Genomic DNA, 10,193 nt, shown 5'->3' with positions numbered 1-10,193 from the left:
AAATTTATACTGCCACATGATTGTAAATGTTAGTTGTCTTAAGTTAGGAATTGGTAAAAAGCTATTTATGCTGGATTTGGGTCAAACGACTTATTTGCAAAAAAAATAATGGGAAGAAAGGGCTGTATAACGAGATACTGCAAGACTCAGATATTGGTTGGAAATAACCTTCAAATTACCCTCAATTTCCCTTTGTTTTCAGTTTTTCAAAAAAATGAATGAAATGAAATATAGAAGAATGTTAACCCATATAAAAATAAAGTGTACCCAAGTATTGTAATGTATATTGCTCCTCTTCTTAAAATTAAATAAGGGTTTAAAACCACTTAATTGGTAATTGACAACATCTCAATTGATACAAACAAGGTGTGCTTGGTATTCATTACTATGTTCTTCCAAAGATCTGTCTTTGGTTAGAAACACACAAAAATTAAAACTTACAATAGTGTCTGTTTATCTGTCTCCACATATTTCCAGCATATGTAGCGTTAATAGGTCTGTCCTGGTGACTACGTGTTTGGGGTTTCATTTTGGTTCCACCAAATTAGGACAAGAAATGGCTTAGTTGTATGTGATTAGTTAGAAATTCTTCGAGCCAGACACCTGCTGTTTAGTAAATACTTAGTACAGAGTCTAAACTTGTCATTTGTTTTTCCTCACAGAGTAACAACCCATTCATTGCTGTCTTCCCAACTTCCAATGACCTTTCAATAATACTCTTGCCTCTAGAATCATCTGTTCAAAGTATGCATACACACCCAGCACATAGTAGGTGCTCAAACAGTAATTTCCTTCTTACCTCCCTTATCACGTATCTTCCATTTCTCCATAGGATTCCAACCCAATAGTAAATGACATTTACAAGTTTCAAAAACACCTATTGGGCAAAATTGGATCTTACTTCGATAAAGCAATTCTGACTTTCATATAAGCTTTGATAGGTAGGAAAAAAAAAACAGGGAAGAAAATATTCTTCACTAGAATATTGTCCAGTTTAGAAAGAGATGGAAATTGCTGTGTAACGTTCCGGTTACTTTGACTTAAACACATGTTTTTGGTAGATTTCTTTTCTCAAATACTCTAAATACAACTTCTTGCTGGATTCCTCACCTGTCATCATGTTGGAAACCCTTACTAGACCTATGTATTTAGGGAGTTTTGTCAGAAAACATTTTTAACTTGCAGTATTTAAAAGAATCCTATTTACTGTTCTTAAAATGTCATTCAAATGCATGTATTGTCTATTGTTTGGGGATGGGAACTAGTTTTGCAAAAAAACACCTAATGTTGTATAATAATGCCCCAATGATCTTGCTGGTTAAAAATACAGTATTTTTGGCCATAATTTTGTACTACAGTATTCATTCTTGAGTTTTGCTTCTCTTGAAGTTGCCTAAGCCTCTTCCAGAATGTTTTGTATTCTAGGGAGTTTTGGACTAAGTTTTTCCTTTCCTAAAACACTTTATACTACATATGCCTTGTCCAGGTTTAATAATTTCTATGCAAACACACAGAAAGTGTTTTCCCTTCTGTATATAATCAGATTTTATTCTCCTTCAGTGGAAATAGTCCTACGGACAGCATTTTTCATTTTTTTTAAACTTGACCTAATTTAGGTGGCAAAAACCTTGTAGATACACAATTTAATGGCTGCTCAGTCAAGACTTACAAAGAGCTGCCTGCGTTCAACCTGAGGCAGTCTTCGAATTAGGGAAGATCGACTGGCTGAGAGAGGCAAATGCTTGGCTCAGAGCTTCCCTGTTTGAGCAGCCAGAGTGAACAGGTCCACTCCACATGGGAAAAAGGACCTGGTGTAGGTGTCCTTTAGGGCTGTGACTCTTAGAAAAAAAAAACCCTGAGGCTTTTTGGAGATCAGCTAAAGCCAAGTTTTTCTTTCTTTAACTTTGTGAAGTTACAATGATGGTGAGGATAGCAAAGGGTTTTCTAGAAAATCGGTGCATATGCAGGGATGTAGAACCCTAACCAAATCAAAACTTGTTTCTGCTACTTACAACCAGGTCTTTCCCAACTAGCGGCCCAGCCTTTACGGAATTTTCTGGGCTTTTTTCGGCATACTCATCCTTTCAAATACTTTAGAAAGTGTAACTTTCACTTAAAAGCCTTTGGGTGAGGCTCTCCTGTTCTGGCATGCTTTAGAGACCATTTCTGGTAGTCAGTGTCCCCTCCCTGGGTCTTTTTTTTTTTTCTTTTTTTTTAATTTGGGCATCTTTTTTTTTTTTAATTTAATGTTTGTTTTTGAGACAAGGAGAGACTGAGTGTGAGCGGGAGAGGGGCAGAGAGGGAGACACAGAATCCGAAGCAACTCCAGGCTCAGGTGCCATCACAAAGCCCGATGCGGGATTTGACCCACAAACCGCGAGATCATGACCTGAGCTGAAGTTGGATGCTTAACTGACTGAGCCACCCAGGCGCCCCTGGATCTTACTAGTAAAGGATGGTGTGACTGAGGACTCTCATTGAGTACAGGGCTGGAGTGATCAGTCCCCACAACTCCCCCCCACCCCCCACCGCCCCGAGGAAGTGAGGTGTCAGGCAGCCTCCATCATCCCCCCCACTCTGTGGCCTCTGGGACCTATGTCCGTCTGCACCATTGTCTTGAAAACCCATAACCCACAGAAAAAATGAACTCGCTCAACATTATTTGAGCCAACTATCTTAACTTGACCTTTGACTCTAGACGCAGCCTACTTAGAGGTTTTCGGTCCTAGCCTTCTAGAAACGATAGCAAAGTAGTTGGTCTGAAAGGGTCTCTGTCCTGTTCCTCATCTCCCCTGCCATTTTACTCTTCAGTTGGGATACATTACTGCCTCTTAAGAAACCAATTAAACCACAGCAAAAAAGTGGAGCATGGAAACTAATGCTACAGAACAGCCGTGGTTCATTTGACCGTAAACAAGAGCAATTTCTGATGGTAAATGAGTCAGCATCTTGCTTTCTTTTGGTGTCTAATTTTGAGTTCTTACCACGTTCCTAAGTTATGCTGTATTTAAGCCCTTATTGAAAGGTGGATCGCGGTCAGTAAGTAGAAGGCTACGGTTAAGGGTAGGTTTCTGGCTGTTAAGTTATCTAGGCATTACCACTCCTCCTTTGTTTCACTGTCAAGGCTAAATTAAAAATGGACAAGGGACTCCATGCAGTCTTCTTAAGGGAGCACCTTAAATCCCTGTAAAACAAGGCCTTGGGTTATAAAATGTAGGTCTCTTTAAAATCTAAGATGCACACGGAGTTCTGAAGAGATCTGTTTTCTCTGAATTCTTACGCCTCCGGACTTGAAAGCTGATCTGTGTCGATTTTCTCTCTCCCTGTTTTCTTCAAGGAGGCAAAGGCCAGAGCATTTTCCTGTCCCATAGGCTTATGGGTAAAGTAAGGCAACCTACCCTCTTTAATTAAGACGGTAATTCAACCAAACCCTGGTAACAAAAAGCTGATGGTGGGATCTCCTCAGTGCCGGCCTGGAGTCCCACACTGCCTGCCACAGACTGTCCGGTCAAGGCACCAGCTGGGGCACACCTGAGGGGCAGGGCCCACATCAAGGACTGTGTAGCAGCAATGATTAGACAGAAGGGGTCTGCTGCTTCCTGTGCAACAGTCAAGGGCCCCACTCCAGTCATATCCTGGTAAATGGTTAACAACGGGGGCAGAGGAGGCAGAAGTGTGGGACGCCTCTGCGGGGTCTGCTCATTTCCATGGTGTGAATAAATGCCCGCCACAGCCAGTTTTAAGCCACCGATTTGTGCGGGCAGCTGAATTCGGGTGGGGAGAGATCCTAACAGTGGCCGCTCTCAGGCTGTTCCTGGAAACCACCCTCAGGCCCCTGAGGAGAGCACCTTTCTTTCCACCTGGAGAGAAGGGCAGGGGTATAGACCTAGCTGGCTTATGGCACCCGCAGCGTATGAATGCCCTCCTCTTGGGACCTGGAGCTAATTACTAAGAAGCACGGTGCTCACGATGGGCTCACAAATGGCAGCTTGGCCAGAGATATCAAGTACTGTCAACTCAAAAGGAATTGGGACATCAGATTCACCTGACACTTGGGGAGTGTGAGTGTGTGTGCACGTGTAAGAAGTGTTGCAGCGTCCCCAAGCAGCTCAGTTATTGCTGAACAAGGACAAAAAGCTCGTACACAATTTCAGTTGAGTAACTGGATTAATCCTCGATCTTTAAAAACGATTCTGTAACGTAGATACACACACACAGAACGTAAAAACTGGTTTGATCAGGAAGGTGTGTATACTTTACAGGCAGGAGTACACAGACTAGCTTATCCCTTGATTATTAGAAGCATTTTTTTTTTTTTTTGAGAGAGAGAGAGAGAGAGGGAGAGTGTTAACGGCTGAGGGTCAGAGGAGAGGGAGAGGGAGTACCTTAAGCAGGCTCCACACCCGACATGGAGCCCAACGTGGGGCTGGATCTCACAACCACGGGATTAGGACCGGAGACGAAACCAAGAGTTGGATGCTTAACCGACCGAGCCACCCAGGCGCCCCCGACGCACTTTAACTCACAGAAAATCATTCTTCACATGGACATGATCCAGACAAAAATGATCCGAAAATCCACAGCTAACATTTTCTTTAGGAAGTTTTTCTCTAGGGGCGGCTGGGTGGCTCAGTCGGTTAAGCGTCCAACTTCAGCTCAGGTCATGATCTCACAGTTGATGAGTTCGAGCCCCACATCTGGCTCTGTGCTGACAGCTCGGAGCCTGGAGCCTGCTTCGGATTCTGGGTCTCCCTCTCTCTCTGCCCCTTCCCTACTCACACTCTGTCTCTCTCTCTCTCAAAATAAACATTAAAAAAACTTTTTTTCAATTTCTTGCCAGCCTTTCCAGGTGCTATCTTAAAAGAGCTCTGCTCCATGTAGGAAAGAACACCTAAATATGGCAAGTTATACATGTTTTTTAAAAGGGCAGATGAACCCAGGCTGGGGCTTCGATGTCTCTGAACAATCAGGGGCTATATTTTCAACTGAGACAGGGAGGAGGGGTCTCCAGAAAGTTGTGGAAGCTGGACGAGAGCTTATGTAACTTCCAAAAGCCAGGGCTGCATGATTTAGGTGCATAACCACTGTTCGAGGTCATTTCCATTCCTGAGTTAGGGCTTCGCTGTGCACATTGCTCACTTCCCAGGAAGGGTGATTAATTCCCAGAACCCCAGGCCTACGCCACACAAATGCCCGTGTGGAACCACAGACTCCAGTCCCCAACGTGTGGGGCTACCCTCTTGTGTCACTGTACTCCAGCTGACTGGGGGCTCCCTGGTCCACACAACGGTTACTGCAGACACTTCTTTTTCAGGCCAGGACTTGCCTGCATCCTTCCGGCTTTCTCTGGCCACAAACCAGAAACCCAAAGTCCATCAATGCCTCAGGAGGGATGCTCAACCAGTGAGGGACAAGGGTTGGCAGTCACGTACTATGGCCCCTGGCCCTCCCTGGTCAAACCGTAGGCTTGTTCTACACACTATCTCAGAGGGTCCCCGGCAGGCCCCTCTTCCTGCCGACAGAGCCTGCTCATTCGCACACGCTTTAATGGCTTTTCTCCTTCTCCAGTGTTACTTTCAAGCTCTCACCATGCTTTCTGGGGTCAGCGCATAAGCGACTTGCACCAAAATTCTTTACACGGGTCTGCTTTGAGGGAAATCCCAGGTGAGGCAGTAAGCCCATCAAGGGATGACCTTCACGTATGGGGAAGCAGTCCTGGGGACTTGCCCAGACCCATCACAACCAAGCTTCAGTACTTTGCCTTCAATGCAACTACAGCTGTGAGCAGAGGTCCCAGATTAGTACCTGGAACCCCAGCATGAAATCAAGTTGTTACACAGGCCCCCACAGTACGAGACTAGACACAACAATGATGAATTTATGAAGAAAAATTCCACCTCTTCCTGGAAGCTACCACTACAGCGTCTTTAAAAATAACCAATTTCAGTGGCTCAGTCGGTTCAGTGTCCGACTTCAGCTCCGGTCATGATCTCATGGTTCGTGGGCTCAAGCCCCACATCGGGCTCTATGCTGACAGCTCAGAGCCTGGACCCTGCTTCGGATTCTGCGTCGCCCTCTCTTGCTCTCCCGTCGTCCCCCATTCGTGCTTTGTCTCCTTCTCAAAAATGAATAAACGTTTTAAAATTAAAAAAAAAAAAATCAGTTTCGGTTGTTGAAGAAAATTGATGCAGACACTTCAATCTTACTGTCCTTCTATTTAGATGGTTTCTCCCCTCCTTTCCTCCACCTGCCTAACTCCGGCCTCTGGCTCCAGGATGGGCCCCCCACACCAGCCCTGACTGATTCCACAAGCGTGTGAGGCTGGCTGTCCCCTTGGACACACATTCAGTTTTGTCTTGCTCCCTCCCCTCCCAGTGGATGGTGCTGACATCATCACTAGCAGAGAGGAAAGAGGAGAGAATATTCCATGAGAGAATTGGCACATATGGTGACATTTAATTGTTGGGAGGAACAGAAGAAGGAACATATATTGAAAACTATTACGAAAGTAGAGGAACATCATTTAGGCCATGTTCTGAAAGAGTATCTGCCTTCTTTTAAAAAGTCAGTCTAATTTGACTGTTGGTTGAAGTGTATGCTTAGAAAAAATAAAGGAAGCTAGGTTTCAAATCTTGATGCAACAGGACTTTAGAATGAGCCTCTCTGCCAGTGCAAAAACTTGTACAACATCGTGTTAGTGCCAATGTCTGAATATCTGTTCTAGTGGGTTCAAATGTACTTACTATATTTAGCAATCTCATTAGTTTGTGAAGGAATGAGCTTTCGAGTAAGGGTTACGTGCCTGTATATTTTGTGATGGTCTATAGCTCAATAAAACTGTATTCAAACTCTGATGCTGTTATCTTTTTAGAAGGCCCTGTGAGGATTCCAAGTAATTTCTTAAGGCCAAATTTCTTCTATTTAAAACACCTTTGCTTGGCAGAATTCCATCAGAGTGACAAAGTACTTCCACAAAGAAATAAACAACAATGAAATTCAGTGATGGCTTAATATATTTAAGAAAAAAAATCCTCAAAGATACCTAAGAATATGTACCCATGTGTCTGGAATTGGGGCTAAACTTAAAGTAAACTCAGAAAGTAAAAAATTAGGGTAAAATAAATTGACTGTGTTTGTGGAATTAGGCACCAAAAGACTAATTTAATGGTTCTCAATAGGAGATTCAAGAAAATCTCTTAAGAAGATTGACTTGTCACATTTCATTTAGCCACCAGAAATGTGTCTAATTTCTCATTTCTCCTCCCTTACTCATTTATTTTAGAAACATGCCCCCATCTCACTTATTCAAATAACAGTTTGAGACCTCTTCCCAGCTCCTTACCCCTCCATTTATCATTATGCACTAGCCTTTCCAAGAAAAACTCAAACACTTCCAGGATTACCTGGTCTGCGGGTACCCACAGAATCCCTGAAGAATCGAAAGATGTTTTCCCTTTTTCATACCCTTTTAGAGTGAAGTGTATTAAATGGGATTTTTCCCAATAAACACACTTGGGAATCTGCTGGTGTTAAATGCTAGTGTTAGGGATAAATTGGATTTTGAGCACCATAGGTTCTGTAACACATAATCCACCAAATATGCACTACCATCCATGGGATCAACTACGGAGAAAGTAACCAATCCCTCTGGTTTTAATCCCGAGTATGGACCCGAAATCTGTTTGCACTCTTGCTTGATTTGGGGGAAGTCTGGTGGCTAAACAGGGTGGTACGGACTGAGGGATACACTTTTGACCATCAGAAGAGGCCTACTCACTAATATCATCTCATATATTTAAGCTTGTTCGACTGTTTACTATTTATCTTAAGAGGTTTTTGAGAGAAAGAATGAAATCCTGCCATGTGCAGCACATGGATGGAACTGGAGGGTATTATGCTGAGTGAAATAAGTGAGTCAGAGAAGAACAGATACCATATGTTTCCACTCATATGTGGATTTTGAGAAACTTAACAGAAGACCCTGGGGGAAGGGGGGAAAAAAGTTACAGAGAGGGAGGGAGGCAAACCATGGGAGACTTGTAAATACAGAGAACAAACTTAGGGTGGATGGGGGTGTGGGGGAGAGGGGAAAGTGGGTGATGGGCATCGAGGAGGGCAACTGTTGGGATGAGCACTGGGTGTTTTACGGAAACCAATTTGACAAATTGTATTAACAAAAAAAAATTTTTGTGTGTGAGACTGAAGTCTGGTAAAGTGATTTAAGCAGATAGATTTCTACTCCTCTTTCTTGACTTATCAAGAAGTCTGGAGTGGGGCACCTGGGTGGCTGTCGGTTGAGCATCCGACTTCGGTTCAGGTCATGATCTCGAGGTTGGCGAGTTCGAGCCCCATGTCGAGCTCTGTGCTCATGGCTCAGAGCCTGGACCCTGCCTCGGATTCTGAGTCTCCCTTTCTCTCTGCCCCTCCCCCGCTCATGCTGTCTCAAAAATAAATAAGCATTAAAAAAAAATTTTAAAAAGTCTGAAGTACTACTTCCTTTTTGATGAACTAATTTAAAAAGGGCTGATTTCTCTAAGGTCTTAAGGCCATTTCATCATGGTCACAAGATGGCTGTTGAATTCCAACCATCATCAAGGGAAGACTGAAGAAAAAGGTGATGTTACCTGTGTCAGGAAACCAAGAGCTTTTCCACATACACCGTAACATGTTTATTGTAATCTGTATCATATGACAAACTGTATGAAGAGGCCAACTAAAAAAGCCAGAAATGGAAGTTGGGTCAGTCACGCAGGGTCTTGCATCATGAGTGTACGTTTATAAAGTTAATTCATATACTTAATATGTATAACTCTTCTAGCAGGACAACATGAACCACATCAGATGACAGGATCAGACCATTAAAGAGAATGAAGAAATTCACAAACCCTTTGCAAGACCCTCATCCATGATCTGGAAAACAAACATGCCCAGTTCCCTCCTTGTTGTTACCATCCATTAAACCTCCCTTGATGTTACCCCGGGTGGTTTCAGCATCTATGTGGAAAGCCCATTTGGCAGCCTAGACTTTGTGGGTTTTTTCTTTTTTTTTTCTTTTTTTTAATGCTTATTTTATTTTTGAGACAGAGTGTGAGTGGGGGAGAGGCAGAGAGAGAGAGAGAGAGAGAGAGAGAGAGAGACAGAATCTAAAGCATGACAGCCTGGACTTTGATCTCTCCCTCTTCAGTGATCCATTTTTCTACTCCCCTCTAGCCACCCACTTCCATGACCACTTTTTGAATTTTAACTTCTCTGCCTCCAAAGCACTAACTCCAACATCTGGGTGCAATTTCATCTTCCTAATAGTTTATTCAATGATTTCCACTCAACACCTGAACTCTAAAGATTTTCTTTGGACTGTTCATCACTTTACTTCTCCCAATTCACCAGCCTCTGTGTTCTCCACTTTCCTTCTTATCTAGCCTAGATTTCATACCCTGAACTAAATAAACTTGTAAACACTCTACACTTGCCCTATCCCAAACCATGTTTATTGATTGCATACGTGAAACCAACCGATTTCTCCATGCCAGCACCAAAAAAAGCCAAAGGAAGCTGGAAAGAATGACCAGAGATTAGTTCCACTATAAATTCAACCTCAACTTGGCCCCTGAGAGCTTTCTTGTTACAGCCGACTGGATCATTCAGAACAATTACCCCAACAAGGGCATGTAAGAAAGTTGGATAAAATATTAAAAAGTTGCCTAAAGGCACAGACAAGCTAACAAGATAGTGAATAATGACTGGACCAGGTTTTAGAGAAAGACAAGAGCCCGGACAAGGAGTCCAGTGTTTAGGTCCACTCTTCCTGTAGCAGCATTTATCAGTTACAGATAGCAAAGAGGAGAAGGTGAGAATCAGTGCACATTTTTGTTAGTCTTTTACAATTAGAACAAGTATTAGAATGCAGTGCCTACTAGGCAGTGTGGTCCAGGTGAACCACCTCACCTTGGGATGGGAATAAAAGGACTAAAGCCTAAGAGTGATGATGGACCAGAAATAGATAGGCCTCAAGTTCAGCTTCAAAATGAAAGCGCATTAAAATGATTTAAGAGAGGGTACCTGGGTGGCTCAGTCGTGTAAGTCGCGTAAGTGTCTCACCTTGACTCAGGTCATGATCACCCTTTGTGGGTTTGAGCCCCAGGTCAGGCTCTGTGCTGACAGCTCAGAGCCTGGGGGAGCCAACTTCAGATTCT

The sequence above is a fragment of the Panthera leo genome, chromosome D4 (genome assembly GCF_018350215.1).
Source record: "Panthera leo isolate Ple1 chromosome D4, P.leo_Ple1_pat1.1, whole genome shotgun sequence".
In the NCBI taxonomy this organism is placed as follows: domain Eukaryota; kingdom Metazoa; phylum Chordata; class Mammalia; order Carnivora; family Felidae; genus Panthera; species Panthera leo.
The sequence above is the reverse complement of the archived record's forward strand: the minus strand, read 5'-3'. Positions refer to the sequence as shown.